At 45.2% G+C, this 16,612-nt stretch overlaps 1 long non-coding RNA gene across 2 annotated transcripts; it reads right to left on the minus strand.

Annotated features, from left to right (window-relative positions):
• Positions 1-446: 446 nt before the first annotated feature.
• On the minus strand, positions 447-14,241 carry LOC142699195 (uncharacterized). 2 transcript variants are annotated; one of them, XR_012866080.1, is made up of 3 exons: positions 14,176-14,241; positions 5,426-5,499; positions 447-1,156 (listed from the first exon to the last, which is right to left on the minus strand). It is a non-coding gene; the product is annotated as an uncharacterized LOC142699195 (long non-coding RNA). The 2 variants fall into 2 exon arrangements; XR_012866081.1 differs by lacking the exon at positions 14,176-14,241 and adding an exon at positions 9,854-9,967.
• Positions 14,242-16,612: the final 2,371 nt, after the last annotated feature.

A 16,612-nucleotide genomic window follows, 5' to 3' on the forward strand; every position in this document is an offset into this window, starting at 1 on the left:
AAACCTCCAATGCCCGTATACCAACCATATTGCCTCCATGACAGCCAAAATGTCCTCACATCCCCTTTTGCGAGACACAACACCATCCATGCCAGTCACAACACCCTCACTTCACCCTTGTCCAAAAACAATGACAACATGACAACCACAAAGCCCCCATGCCAGCCACAATAACACCCGATATGTCTATTATTCCAGTCAAAATGCCGCCATAACAGCCAGTAACAATGCTGCCAATGCCCCTTATGCCAACCACAAGGACACACTGACAGCTACATATAAGCAATGCCCATATGACAGACAAAATGCTCTCATTTGCCTAAAAACAAAGCCCTTCATGCCAGCTACAATGTACTAATTTCCTCTTTGTCAACCACAATGTCCACATGACAGTCACAAATCCCTATGCCAGCAATGATGGCACATGTCAGCCACAATGCTCTCCATGCCAGTCACAATGCCATTATTAGCCTATGCAAACTAGAATGGCCTTGTTCTAACCATAATGCCGCTAATTTAAGCCACAATGCCCACATGACACCCGCTATATGCCTTATTCCATCTGGAATGCTCCAACGCCAGCCATAATGGCTCCCATTCAAGCAACAATGCCTAAATGCAAGCCATAATACTCCCATAAGAGCCACTTTGAACCCATTTTACCCACAATGTCCCTTATCCCGGCCACAATATCTCCATGACAGCCAAAATGTCCTCTATGCCAGCCAAAATGCCCTCATTTCTGCTTTTGCCAGTCATAATGCCCCATGACAGCCACAGTTACCTCATTTCTCTCAATGCCGGCCACAGGGCACTCCATACCTGCCACAATGCCCACATGACAGCAAAAATTTCCAATTGGGAAAGGGGAGATGGTGATGAATGTGTATGTTGGAATGTAAATGCAGTGAATCCATGTGCAGAATGCAAAGGCATTTACAATGCCCTGAAATATCTGTAGCCAATATATGTACTACTAGACATGTATTCTTATATACTAGGAAGGTATTACCACACCTCTGAAAGTCCAGAGCTAGAAACTAGCCTGATAATTATCAGTAATTAATAATAATATTAATTACCAGTTCTCTGATTCCTCTATTGCCGCTGACTGGAGGATTCAATATCTTGCTTTTTTTCACTTTCAAATAGACACCTAGAAAAAAAAAAAAGAGGTGTGATAATACGTTCCTGGTATATGCTATAGATGTATTGGATCAGTAAAGAGATGTTAGTGTGCCTAGTTTCTCATAAAACAAAAGTAATTTTTAAAGGGCAATTGAACCCTTTCTGGGATACCTTCTGATGAGCCAAACTAGAGATCCCACCTGAAGAATTCCTATCCAAGAATCTGCACCGTCCACCCCATCCTGACTAGAAGCCACAAGTAACATAGAAATGTCTCTGACCACATTCCCTAATTTACTCACTGTAGCGCTCACTTCCGCTCCGTCCGGCTGGGTCCCGTAGGGTGCGCGCGCACGCTCGCGCCCGGCCTTAAAGGGCCAGCGCGCGTAATTAGGATCGTCATCATCATCAACTGCCACGATTTCCTGGTCTATAAGAAGGCCCCTGGCCTTCTAATCCTTGCCTGAGCGTTGTTAGTCTTTCCCAGTCTGTCTCGCAAATGGTCCCTTAGTGTCTCCCGTTCCAGCTGTTACCCGTGGCATGTTACCGTTCCTGTATTCCGTATTGTTCCTGTGCCTACCCGCGTTCTAGTGCCTTCTGCCACGTCAAGTGCCATCTGCCACGTCAAGTGCCTTCTGCCACGTCAAGTGCCATCTGCCACGTCAAGTGCCATCTGCTACGTCAAGTGCCATCTGCTACGTCAAGTGCCATCTGCCACGTCAAATGCCATCTGCCACGTCAAGTGTCTACCGCTCATCGGATACTGCCCGCCACGTCTGGCGCCACTTGCCGCACCTGCCTCCAACCGTGCTGAAGCCACAGCCACCGCCCAGACTATTTCAGGTACCCAAGCATTACAGTCTGCCATTTTACTTTCGCATAGACTGTGACCTGGTCAGCTGCCGCCCCGCTACAGCGGAGCGGCCTAGTGGGTCCACAAACCCAGTGTCCGTGACACTCACCAATCACATTCTCAAGAATATCCTACAAGAACAATTACTATCGAAAAAAAAAAACCTTTTGCAAACCACAACCAAACACAACCTGACCAGGGAAATCCAACTCAAAATCATTTTATTATCAAAACTGTGTGAATTATTTCTATCACACCTACTTTACGTAATGATAATACTTTCAAGAGTAATTTTATCAACATTTATTAGCCCCACAAAAGACTGAAAACATACTTTTACCCAAAAGTATAAGTAACCATTTCTCACTTAACTTATGCCTCCTGGAACAAAAACCCTTTTGAGTAAAGTTATTTTTTCTTCTTTGCTCTCCTGAATTAAGAAGTCACGACAGTCACAATGTTCCAATCACAGCACAATGCCCGTTTGAGAACAACAATACCTAAAAAGCTGCAGTACCTGCCACAAAGTCCTCAGTGCCAACCACCTTTCCCCATGACAATCACAATGCCTTTAATGAACCCTATGCAAGCCACAATACCTGCTAGGCCAACCAAAATTCCCACATGACAACCAGAGTGCCCTCTATACCAGCCACAATACCCCAAAAAAAGCCACAATGCTCTTCAGGCAAGACATAATGCCCCCATAACACCCACAAAGTACCTTATGCCATTTACTATTCCCCATGCCAGCCACCAGGTTCTTATAAGAGCCACTATGCCTTATGCCAGCCATATTGCCTCCTTTTAAGTCACAATCAACTCTCTTCCATGCAATAATCAATGCCCTTTAAGCCAGCCCCTATGCCCAAGTGGTATTTAAAAACTGGCAATATCCCTTTACGAGCCACTATGCTGCAATAAAAAGCAACAATGCGCTCACTTCCCCCTTTGCCAACTAGCACATGACAGATACAAATCCCCATGCTAGCCATGACCCCTGCTATGTCCCTTATCCCAGTTAAAATGCCCCCAATGTTAGCCACAATTTCATCCATGCCAGACACAATGCTAACTAACCACAAAAACACCATGACAGTCAAAGTACCCCGTGGCAGACAACATGCTTATATGAAATCACCACTATCCCATATCCAAACCAAAATGCCCCCATTACAGCTACAATGTCCCCAGTATCCTTTATACCTCTCACAATTCCCCTTATTCCAGACACATTGCCCTCAATGCCCCCTTAGCCAACCGCAATAAAACCATGACAACCACAATGGCCTCAGTGCCCCTATGACAACTATAATGCCCTATGACAGTCAAAAAAGTCATCTTGCCAGCCACAATGACTCCATGAAATTTACTAAACCCCCCATCTGCAATATTCCTTATCTCCTCAAAATGCCCTCATGACATCCACAATGTTCGTAATCCCAGTCACAATACCCCATGAAACTCACAATAAAGCCCACATGAGAGCCACAGTGCCCATGACAGAAACTATTGCCCTACAATGGCCAAAATGCCCCAATGACAACTACAATGCTCTCATTGCCCATTTTACCAGCCACAATGCCCACATAAATACCTCAATGCCCTCCATGCCAGCCCTAATACCTTCATAACTATTAAAATGCCCCCATGACAGCCACACTGAATTAGAATTCCTCAAAGACAACTGAAATAAGCTTAATGATCCTCTAATCAGTCTCATTGCCCCAAGAAGGCCATCATATCCTTTCTACCAGCTATAGTGCTCCATGCCAGCAAAAACTCATATTTTCCAGTCACAATGCTGACCATAATAGCCAATATGCCACCATGACATCCACAATATCTCTTATCTCAGCCACTATGTCCTTATTACAGCCACAATTAAATACATGCCAGCCAGAATGCCTCATCGCCACCTTTCCAAAAGGAAAGTCTCCATACCACCCACAATGCCCCTGTGCAATCTACAATGCCAAAATGACAACAGCTATATCCATTTTCCCAGTCACAAATCCCCCATGCCAGCCACAATGTACTTTATTAAAGCAACAATGCTGTCAATGCACCTTATGCTCGCCACAATGCCTCTTTGACCAGCAAAAGCCTTTAATGCCCTTATGCCAGCCACGAATCCCCACTATAACCAAAATGCCCTCACTTCCTCCTTTGCCAGTTACAATGACCTCCATGCCAGCCAGAATGCCCTTAATTTCCTTTTAGCCAACCACAATATCCTCAAGGCAACCACAAAGCCCTCATGCCAGCAATAATTCCACATTCCAACCACAATGCCAGATACAATGTACTTAATCCCGGAAACAATACCCCTTATGCCAGCCACATTGCCAAAACGACAACCACAAACCTCCAATGCCCGTATACCAACCATATTGCCTCCATGACAGCCAAAATGTCCTCACATCCCCTTTTGCGAGACACAACACCATCCATGCCAGTCACAACACCCTCACTTCACCCTTGTCCAAAAACAATGACAACATGACAACCACAAAGCCCCCATGCCAGCCACAAAAACACCCGATATGTCTATTATTCCAGTCAAAATGCCTCCATAACAGCCAGTAACAATGCTGCCAATGCCCCTTATGCCAACCACAAGGACACACTGACAGCTACATATAATCAATGCCCATATGACAGACAAAATGCTCTCATTTGCCTAAAAACAAAGCCCTTCATGCCAGCTACAATGTACTAATTTCCTCTTTGTCAACCACAATGTCCACATGACAGTCACAAATCCCTATGCCAGCAATGATGGCACATGTCAGCCACAATGCCCTCCATGCCAGTCACAATGCCATTATTAGCCTATGCAAACTAGAATGGCCTTGTTCTAACCATAATGCCGCTAATTTAAGCCACAATGCCCACATGACACCCGCTATATGCCTTATTCCATCTGGAATGCTCCAACGCCAGCCATAATGGCTCCCATTCAAGCAACAATGCCTAAATGCAAGCCATAATACTCCCATAAGAGCCACTTTGAACCCATTTTACCCACAATGTCCCTTATCCCGGCCACAATATCTCCATGACAGCCAAAATGTCCTCTATGCCAGCCAAAATGCCCTCATTTCTGCTTTTGCCAGTCATAATGCCCCATGACAGCCACAGTTACCTCATTTCTCTCAATGCCGGCCACAGGGCACTCCATACCTGCCACAATGCCCACATGACAGCAAAAATTTCAAATTGGGAAAGGGGAGATGGTGATGAATGTGTATGTTGGAATGTAAATGCAGTGAATCCATGTGCAGAATGCAAAGGCATTTACAATGCCCTGAAATATCTGTAGCCAATATATGTACTACTAGACATGTATTCTTATATACTAGGAAGGTATTACCACACCTCAAAGTCCAGAGCTAGAAACTAGCCTGATAATTATCAGTAATTAATAATAATATTAATTACCAGTTCTCTGATTCCTCTATTGCCGCTGACTGGAGGATTCCATATCTTGCTTCTTTTCACTTTCAAATAGACACCTAGAAAAAAAAAAAGAGGTGTGATAATACGTTCCTGGTATATGCTATAGATGTATTGGATCAGTAAAGAGATGTTAGTGTGCCTAGTTTCTCATAAAACAAAAGTAATTTTTAAAGGGCAATTGAACCCTTTCTGGGATACCTTCTGATGAGCCAAACTAGAGATCCCACCTGAAGAATTCCTATCCAAGAATCTGCACCGTCCACCCCATCCTGACTAGAAGCCACAAGTAACATAGAAATGTCTCTGACCACATTCCCTAATTTACTCACTGTAGCGCTCACTTCCGCTCCGTCCGGCTGGGTCCCGTAGGGTGCGCGCGCACGCTCGCGCCCGGCCTTAAAGGGCCAGCGCGCGCAATTAGGATCGTCATCATCATCAACTCACACGATTTCCTGGTCTATAAGAAGGCCCCTGGCCTTCTAATCCTTGCCTGAGCGTTGTTAGTCTTTCCCAGTCTGTCTCGCAAATGGTCCCTTAGTGTCTCCCGTTCCAGCTGTTACCCGTGCCATGTTACCGTTCCTGTATTCCGTATTGTTCCTGTGCCTACCCGCGTTCTAGTGCCTTCTGCCACGTCAAGTGCCATCTGCCACGTCAAGTGCCTTCTGCCACGTCAAGTGCCATCTGCCATGTCAAGTGCCATCTGCCATGTCAAGTGCCATCTGCCACGTCAAGTGCCATATGCCACGTCAAGTGCCATCTGCCACGTCAAGTGCCATCTGCCACGTCAAGTGCCATCTGCCACATCACGTGCCATCTGCCACGTCAAGTGTCTACCGCTCATCGGATACTGCCCGCCACGTCTGGCGCCACTTGCCGCACCTGCCTCCAACCGTGCTGAAGCCACAGCCACCGCCCGGACTATTTCAGGTACCCAAGCATTACAGTCTGCCATTTTACTTTCGCATAGACTGTGACCTGGTCAGCTGCCGCCCCGCTACAGCGGAGCGGCCTAGTGGGTCCACAAACCCAGTGTCCATGACACTCACCAATCACATTCTCAAGAATATCCTACAAGAACAATTACTATCGAAAAAAAACAAACTTTTGCAAACCACAACCAAACACAACCTGACCAGGGAAATCCAACTCAAAATCATTTTATTATCAAAACTGTGTGAATTATTTCTATCACACCTACTTTACGTAATGATAATACTTTCAAAAGTAATTTTATCAACATTTATTAGCCCCACAAAAGACTGAAAACATACTTTTACCCAAAAGTATAAGTAACCATTTCTCACTTAACTTATGCCTCCTGGAACAAAAACCCTTTTGAGTAAAGTTATTTTTTCTTCTTTGCTCTCCTGAATTAAGAAGTCACGACAGTCACAATGTTCCAATCACAGCACAATGCCCGTTTGAGAACAACAATACCTAAAAAGCTGCAGTACCTGCCACAAAGTCCTCAGTGCCAACCACCTTTCCCCATGACAATCACAATGCCTTTAATGAACCCTATGCAAGCCACAATACCTGCTAGGCCAACCAAAATTCCCACATGACAACCAGAGTGCCCTCTATACCAGCCACAATACCCCAAAAAAAGCCACAATGCTCTTCAGGCCAGCCATAATGCCCCCATAACACCCACAAAGTACCTTATGCCATTTACTATGCCCCATGCCAGCCACCAGGTTCTTATAAGAGCCACTATGCCTTATGCCAGCCATATTGCCTCCTTTTAAGTCACAATCAACTCTCTTCCATGCAATAATCAATGCCCTTTAAGCCAGCCCCTATGCCCAAGTGGTATTTAAAAACTGGCAATATCCCTTTACGAGCCACTATGCTGCAATAAAAAGCAACAATGCGCTCACTTCCCCCTTTGCCAACTAGCACATGACAGATACAAATCCCCATGCTAGCCATGACACCTGCCAGACACAATGCCCTCATGACCCCTGCTATGTCCCTTATCCCAGTTAAAATGCCCCCAATGTTAGCCACAATTTCATCCATGCCAGACACAATGCTAACTAACCACAAAAACACCATGACAGTCAAAGTACCCCGTGGCAGACAACATGCTTATATGAAATCACCACTATCCCATATCCAAACCAAAATGCCCCCATTACAGCTACAATGTCCCCAGTATCCTTTATACCTCTCACAATTCCCCTTATTCCAGACACATTGCCCTCAATGCCCCCTTAGCCAACCGCAATAAAACCATGACAACCACAATGGCCTCAGTGCCCCTATGACAACTATAATGCCCTATGACAGTCAAAAAAGTCATCTTGCCAGCCACAATGACTCCATGAAATTTACTAAACCCCCATCTGCAATATTCCTTATCTCCTCAAAATGCCCTCATGACATCCACAATGTTCGTAATCCCAGTCACAATACCCCATGAAACTCACAATAAAGCCCACATGAGAGCCACAGTGCCCATGACAGAAACTATTGCCCTACAATGGCCAAAATGCCCCAATGACAACTACAATGCTCTCATTGCCCATTTTACCAGCCACAATGCCCACATAAATACCTCAATGCCCCCCATGCCAGCCCTAATACCTTCATAACTATTAAAATGCCCCCATGACAGCCACACTGAATTAGAATTACTCAAAGACAACTGCAATAAGCTTAATGATCCTCTAATCGGTCTCATTGCCCCATGAAGGCCATCATATCCTTTCTACCAGCTATAGTGCTCCATGCCAGCAAAAAATCATATTTTCCAGTCACAATGCTGACCATAAGAGCCAATATTCCACCATAACATCCACAATATCTCTTATCTCAGCCACTATGTCCTTATTACAGCCACAATTAAATTCATGCCAGCCAGAATGCCCTCATCGCCACCTTTCCAAAAGGAAAGTCTCCATACCACCCACAATGCCCCTGTGCAATCTACAATGCCAAAATGACAACAGCTATATCCATTTTCCCAGTCACAAATCCCCCATGCCAGCCACAATGTACTTTATTAAAGCAACAATGCTGTCAATGCACCTTATGCTCGCCACAATGCCTCTTTGACCAGCAAAAGCCTTTAATGCCCTTATGCCAGCCACGAATCCCCACTATAACCAAAATGCCCTCACTTCCTCCTTTGCCAGTTACAATGACCTCCATGCCAGCCAGAATGCCCTTAATTTCCTTTTAGCCAACCACAATATCCTCAAGCCAACCACAAAGCCCTCATGCCAGCAATAATTCCACATTCCAACCACAATGCCAGATACAATGTACTTAATCCCGGAAACAATACCCCTTATGCCAGCCACATTGCCAAAACGACAACCACAAACCTCCAATGCCCGTATACCAACCATATTGCCTCCATGACAGCCAAAATGTCCTCACATCCCCTTTTGCGAGACACAACACCATCCATGCCAGTCACAACACCCTCACTTCACCCTTGTCCAAAAACAATGACAACATGACAACCACAAAGCCCCCATGCCAGCCACAATAACACCCGATATGTCTATTATTCCAGTCAAAATGCCGCCATAACAGCCAGTAACAATGCTGCCAATGCCCCTTATGCCAACCACAAGGACACACTGACAGCTACATATAAGCAATGCCCATATGACAGACAAAATGCTCTAATTTGCCTAAAAACAAAGCCCTTCATGCCAGCTACAATGTACTAATTTCCTCTTTGTCAACCACAATGTCCACATGACAGTCACAAATCCCTATGCCAGCAATGATGGCACATGTCAGCCACAATGCCCTCCATGCCAGTCACAATGCCATTATTAGCCCATGCAAACTAGAATGGCCTTGTTCTAACCATAATGCCGCTAATTTAAGCCACAATGCCCACATGACACCCGCTATATGCCTTATTCCATCTGGAATGCTCCAACGCCAGCCATAATGGCTCCCATTCAAGCAACAATGCCTAAATGCAAGCCATAATACTCCCATAAGAGCCACTTTGAACCCATTTTACCCACAATGTCCCTTATCCCGGCCACAATATCTCCATGACAGCCAAAATGTCCTCTATGCCAGCCAAAATGCCCTCATTTCTGCTTTTGCCAGTCATAATGCCCCATGACAGCCACAGTTACCTCATTTCTCTCAATGCCGGCCACAGGGCACTCCATACCTGCCACAATGCCCACATGACAGCAAAAATTTCCAATTGGGAAAGGGGAGATGGTGATGAATGTGTATGTTGGAATGTAAATGCAGTGAATCCATGTGCAGAATGCAAAGGCATTTACAATGCCCTGAAATATCTGTAGCCAATATATGTACTACTAGACATGTATTCTTATATACTAGGAAGGTATTACCACACCTCTGAAAGTCCAGAGCTAGAAACTAGCCTGATAATTATCAGTAATTAATAATAATATTAATTACCAGTTCTCTGATTCCTCTATTGCCGCTGACTGGAGGATTCAATATCTTGCTTTTTTTCACTTTCAAATAGACACCTAGAAAAAAAAAAAGAGGTGTGATAATACGTTCCTGGTATATGCTATAGATGTATTGGATCAGTAAAGAGATGTTAGTGTGCCTAGTTTCTCATAAAACAAAAGTAATTTTTAAAGGGCAATTGAACCCTTTCTGGGATACCTTCTGATGAGCCAAACTAGAGATCCCACCTGAAGAATTCCTATCCAAGAATCTGCACCGTCCACCCCATCCTGACTAGAAGCCACAAGTAACATAGAAATGTCTCTGACCACATTCCCTAATTTACTCACTGTAGCGCTCACTTCCGCTCCGTCCGGCTGGGTCCCGTAGGGTGCGCGCGCACGCTCGCGCCCGGCCTTAAAGGGCCAGCGCGCGTCATTAGGATCGTCATCATCATCAACTGCCACGATTTCCTGGTCTATAAGAAGGCCCCTGGCCTTCTAATCCTTGCCTGAGCGTTGTTAGTCTTTCCCAGTCTGTCTCGCAAATGGTCCCTTAGTGTCTCCCGTTCCAGCTGTTACCCGTGGCATGTTACCGTTCCTGTATTCCGTATTGTTCCTGTGCCTACCCGCGTTCTAGTGCCTTCTGCCACGTCAAGTGCCTTCTGCCACGTCAAGTGCCATCTGCCACGTCAAGTGCCATCTGCTACGTCAAGTGCCATCTGCTACGTCAAGTGCCATCTGCCACGTCAAATGCCATCTGCCACGTCAAGTGCCATCTGCCACGTCAAGTGTCTACCGCTCATCGGATACTGCCCGCCACGTCTGGCGCCACTTGCCGCACCTGCCTCCAACCGTGCTGAAGCCACAGCCACCGCCCAGACTATTTCAGGTACCCAAGCATTACAGTCTGCCATTTTACTTTCGCATAGACTGTGACCTGGTCAGCTGCCGCCCCGCTACAGCGGAGCGGCCTAGTGGGTCCACAAACCCAGTGTCCGTGACACTCACCAATCACATTCTCAAGAATATCCTACAAGAACAATTACTATCGAAAAAAAAAAACCTTTTGCAAACCACAACCAAACACAACCTGACCAGGGAAATCCAACTCAAAATCATTTTATTATCAAAACTGTGTGAATTATTTCTATCACACCTACTTTACGTAATGATAATACTTTCAAGAGTAATTTTATCAACATTTATTAGCCCCACAAAAGACTGAAAACATACTTTTACCCAAAAGTATAAGTAACCATTTCTCACTTAACTTATGCCTCCTGGAACAAAAACCCTTTTGAGTAAAGTTATTTTTTCTTCTTTGCTCTCCTGAATTAAGAAGTCACGACAGTCACAATGTTCCAATCACAGCACAATGCCCGTTTGAGAACAACAATACCTAAAAAGCTGCAGTACCTGCCACAAAGTCCTCAGTGCCAACCACCTTTCCCCATGACAATCACAATGCCTTTAATGAACCCTATGCAAGCCACAATACCTGCTAGGCCAACCAAAATTCCCACATGACAACCAGAGTGCCCTCTATACCAGCCACAATACCCCAAAAAAAGCCACAATGCTCTTCAGGCAAGACATAATGCCCCCATAACACCCACAAAGTACCTTATGCCATTTACTATTCCCCATGCCAGCCACCAGGTTCTTATAAGAGCCACTATGCCTTATGCCAGCCATATTGCCTCCTTTTAAGTCACAATCAACTCTCTTCCATGCAATAATCAATGCCCTTTAAGCCAGCCCCTATGCCCAAGTGGTATTTAAAAACTGGCAATATCCCTTTACGAGCCACTATGCTGCAATAAAAAGCAACAATGCGCTCACTTCCCCCTTTGCCAACTAGCACATGACAGATACAAATCCCCATGCTAGCCATGACCCCTGCTATGTCCCTTATCCCAGTTAAAATGCCCCCAATGTTAGCCACAATTTCATCCATGCCAGACACAATGCTAACTAACCACAAAAACACCATGACAGTCAAAGTACCCCGTGGCAGACAACATGCTTATATGAAATCACCACTATCCCATATCCAAACCAAAATGCCCCCATTACAGCTACAATGTCCCCAGTATCCTTTATACCTCTCACAATTCCCCTTATTCCAGACACATTGCCCTCAATGCCCCCTTAGCCAACCGCAATAAAACCATGACAACCACAATGGCCTCAGTGCCCCTATGACAACTATAATGCCCTATGACAGTCAAAAAAGTCATCTTGCCAGCCACAATGACTCCATGAAATTTACTAAACCCCCATCTGCAATATTCCTTATCTCCTCAAAATGCCCTCATGACATCCACAATGTTCGTAATCCCAGTCACAATACCCCATGAAACTCACAATAAAGCCCACATGAGAGCCACAGTGCCCATGACAGAAACTATTGCCCTACAATGGCCAAAATGCCCCAATGACAACTACAATGCTCTCATTGCCCATTTTACCAGCCACAATGCCCACATAAATACCTCAATGCCCTCCATGCCAGCCCTAATACCTTCAGAACTATTAAAATGCCCCCATGACAGCCACACTGAATTAGAATTCCTCAAAGACAACTGAAATAAGCTTAATGATCCTCTAATCAGTCTCATTGCCCCATGAAGGCCATCATATCCTTTCTACCAGCTATAGTGCTCCATGCCAGCAAAAACTCATATTTTCCAGTCACAATGCTGACCATAATAGCCAATATGCCACCATGACATCCACAATATCTCTTATCTCAGCCACTATGTCCTTATTACAGCCACAATTAAATACATGCCAGCCAGAATGCCTCATCGCCACCTTTCCAAAAGGAAAGTCTCCATACCACCCACAATGCCCCTGTGCAATCTACAATGCCAAAATGACAACAGCTATATCCATTTTCCCAGTCACAAATCCCCCATGCCAGCCACAATGTACTTTATTAAAGCAACAATGCTGTCAATGCACCTTATGCTCGCCACAATGCCTCTTTGACCAGCAAAAGCCTTTAATGCCCTTATGCCAGCCACGAATCCCCACTATAACCAAAATGCCCTCACTTCCTCCTTTGCCAGTTACAATGACCTCCATGCCAGCCAGAATGCCCTTAATTTCCTTTTAGCCAACCACAATATCCTCAAGGCAACCACAAAGCCCTCATGCCAGCAATAATTCCACATTCCAACCACAATGCCAGATACAATGTACTTAATCCCGGAAACAATACCCCTTATGCCAGCCACATTGCCAAAACGACAACCACAAACCTCCAATGCCCGTATACCAACCATATTGCCTCCATGACAGCCAAAATGTCCTCACATCCCCTTTTGCGAGACACAACACCATCCATGCCAGTCACAACACCCTCACTTCACCCTTGGCCAAAAACAATGACAAAATGACAACCACAAAGCCCCCATGCCAGCCACAATAACACCCGATATGTCTATTATTCCAGTCAAAATGCCGCCATAACAGCCAGTAACAATGCTGCCAATGCCCCTTATGCCAACCACAAGGACACACTGACAGCTACATATAATCAATGCCCATATGACAGACAAAATGCTCTAATTTGCCTAAAAACAAAGCCCTTCATGCCAGCTACAATGCACTCATTTCCTCTTTGTCAACCACAATGTCCACATGACAGTCACAAATCCCTATGCCAGCAATGATGGCACATGTCAGCCACAATGCCCTCCATGCCAGTCACAATGCCATTATTAGCCTATGCAAACTAGAATGGCCTTGTTCTAGCCACAATGCCCACATGACACCCGCTATATGCCTTATTCCATCTGGAATGCTCCAACGCCAGCCATAATGGCTCCCATTCAAGCAACAATGCCTAAATGCAAGCCATAATACTCCCATAAGAGCCACTTTGAACCCATTTTACCCACAATGTCCCTTATCCCGGCCACAATATCTCCATGACAGCCAAAATGTCCTCTATGCCAGCCAAAATGCCCTCATTTCTGCTTTTGCCAGTCATAATGCCCCATGACAGCCACAGTTACCTCATTTCTCTCAATGCCGGCCACAGGGCCCTCCATACCTGCCACAATGCCCACATGACAGCAAAAATTTCCAATTGGGAAAGGGGAGATGGTGATGAATGTGTATGTTGGAATGTAAATGCAGTGAATCCATGTGCAGAATGCAAAGGCATTTACAATGCCCTGAAATATCTGTAGCCAATATATGTACTACTAGACATGTATTCTTATATACTAGGAAGGTATTACCACACCTCTGAAAGTCCAGAGCTAGAAACTAGTCTGATAATTATCAGTAATTAATAATAATATTAATTACCAGTTCTCTGATTCCTCTATTGCCGCTGACTGGAGGATTCCATATCTTGCTTCTTTTCACTTTCAAATAGATACCTAGAAAAAAAAAAAAAAGAGGTGTGATAATACGTTCCTGGTATATGCTATAGATGTATTGGATCAGTAAAGAGATGTTAGTGTGCCTAGTTTCTCATAAAACAAAAGTATTTATTAAAGGGCAATTGAACCCTTTCTGGGATACCTTCTGATGAGCCAAACTAGAGATCCCACCTGAAGAATTCCTATCCAAGAATCTGCACCGTCCACCCCATCCTGACTAGAAGCCACAAGTAGCATAGAAATGTCTCTGACCACATTCCCTAATTTACTCACTGTAGCGCTCACTTCCGCTCCGTCCGGCTGGGTCCCGTAGGGTGCGCGCGCACGCTCGCGCCCGGCCTTAAAGGGCCAGCGCGCGCAATTAGGATCGTCATCATCATCAACTGCCACGATTTCCTGGTCTATAAGAAGGCCCCTGGCCTTCTAATCCTTGCCTGAGCGTTGTTAGTCTTTCCCAGTCTGTCTCGCAAATGGTCCCTTAGTGTCTCCCGTTCCAGCTGTTACCCGTGGCATGTTACCGTTCCTGTATTCCGTATTGTTCCTGTGCCTACCCGCGTTCTAGTGCCTTCTGCCACGTCAAGTGCCATCTGCCACGTCAAGTGCCTTCTGCCACGTCAAGTGCCTTCTGCCACGTCAAGTGCCATCTGCCACGTCAAGTGCCATCTGCCACGTCAAGTGTCTACCGCTCATCGGATACTGCCCGCCACGTCTGGCGCCACTTGCCGCACCTGCCTCCAACCGTGCTGAAGCCACAGCCACCGCCCAGACTATTTCAGGTACCCAAGCATTACAGTCTGCCATTTTACTTTCGCATAGACTGTGACCTGGTCAGCTGCCGCCCCGCTACAGCGGAGCGGCCTAGTGGGTCCACAAACCCAGTGTCCGTGACACTCACCAATCACATTCTCAAGAATATCCTACGAGAACAATTACTATCGAAAAAAAAAAACCTTTTGCAAACCACAACCAAACACAACCTGACCAGGGAAATCCAACTCAAAATCATTTTATTATCAAAACTGTGTGAATTATTTCTATCACACCTACTTTACGTAATGATAATACTTTCAAGAGTAATTTTATCAACATTTATTAGCCCCACAAAAGACTGAAAACATACTTTTACCCAAAAGTATAAGTAACCATTTCTCACTTAACTTATGCCTCCTGGAACAAAAACCCTTTTGAGTAAAGTTATTTTTTCTTCTTTGCTCTCCTGAATTAAGAAGTCACGACAGTCACAATGTTCCAATCACAGCACAATGCCCGTTTGAGAACAACAATACCTAAAAAGCTGCAGTACCTGCCACAAAGTCCTCAGTGCCAACCACCTTTCCCCATGACAATCACAATGCCTTTAATGAACCCTATGCAAGCCACAATACCTGCTAGGCCAACCAAAATTCCCACATGACAACCAGAGTGCCCTCTATACCAGCCACAATACCCCAAAAAAAGCCACAATGCTCTTCAGGCCAGACATAATGCCCCCATAACACCCACAAAGTACCTTATGCCATTTACTATTCCCCATGCCAGCCACCAGGTTCTTATAAGAGCCACTATGCCTTATGCCAGCCATATTGCCTCCTTTTAAGTCACAATCAACTCTCTTCCATGCAATAATCAATGCCCTTTAAGCCAGCCCCTATGCCCAAGTGGTATTTAAAAACTGGCAATATCCCTTTACGAGCCACTATGCTGCAATAAAAAGCAACAATGCGCTCACTTCCCCCTTTGCCAACTAGCACATGACAGATACAAATCCCCATGCTAGCCATGACACCTGCCAGACACAATGCCCTCATGACCCCTGCTATGTCCCTTATCCCAGTTAAAATGCCCCCAATGTTAGCCACAATTTCATCCATGCCAGACACAATGCTAACTAACCACAAAAACACCATGACAGTCAAAGTACCCCGTGGCAGACAACATGCTTATATGAAATCACCACTATCCCATATCCAAACCAAAATGCCCCCATTACAGCTACAATGTCCCCAGTATCCTTTATACCTCTCACAATTCCCCTTATTCCAGACACATTGCCCTCAATGCCCCCTTAGCCAACCGCAATAAAACCATGACAACCACAATGGCCTCAGTGCCCCTATGACAACTATAATGCACAATGACAGTCAAAAAAGTCATCTTGCCAGCCACAATGACTCCATGAAATTTACTAAACCCCCATCTGCAATATTCCTTATCTCCTCAAAATGCCCTCATGACATCCACAATGTTCGTAATCCCAGTCACAATACCCCATGAAACTCACAATAAAGCCCACATGAGAGCCACAGTGCCCATGACAGAAACTATTGCCCTACAATGGCCAAAATGCCCCAATGACAACT

This window comes from Rhinoderma darwinii, unplaced genomic scaffold (genome assembly GCF_050947455.1).
Source record: "Rhinoderma darwinii isolate aRhiDar2 unplaced genomic scaffold, aRhiDar2.hap1 Scaffold_141, whole genome shotgun sequence".
NCBI classification, from domain to species: domain Eukaryota; kingdom Metazoa; phylum Chordata; class Amphibia; order Anura; family Rhinodermatidae; genus Rhinoderma; species Rhinoderma darwinii.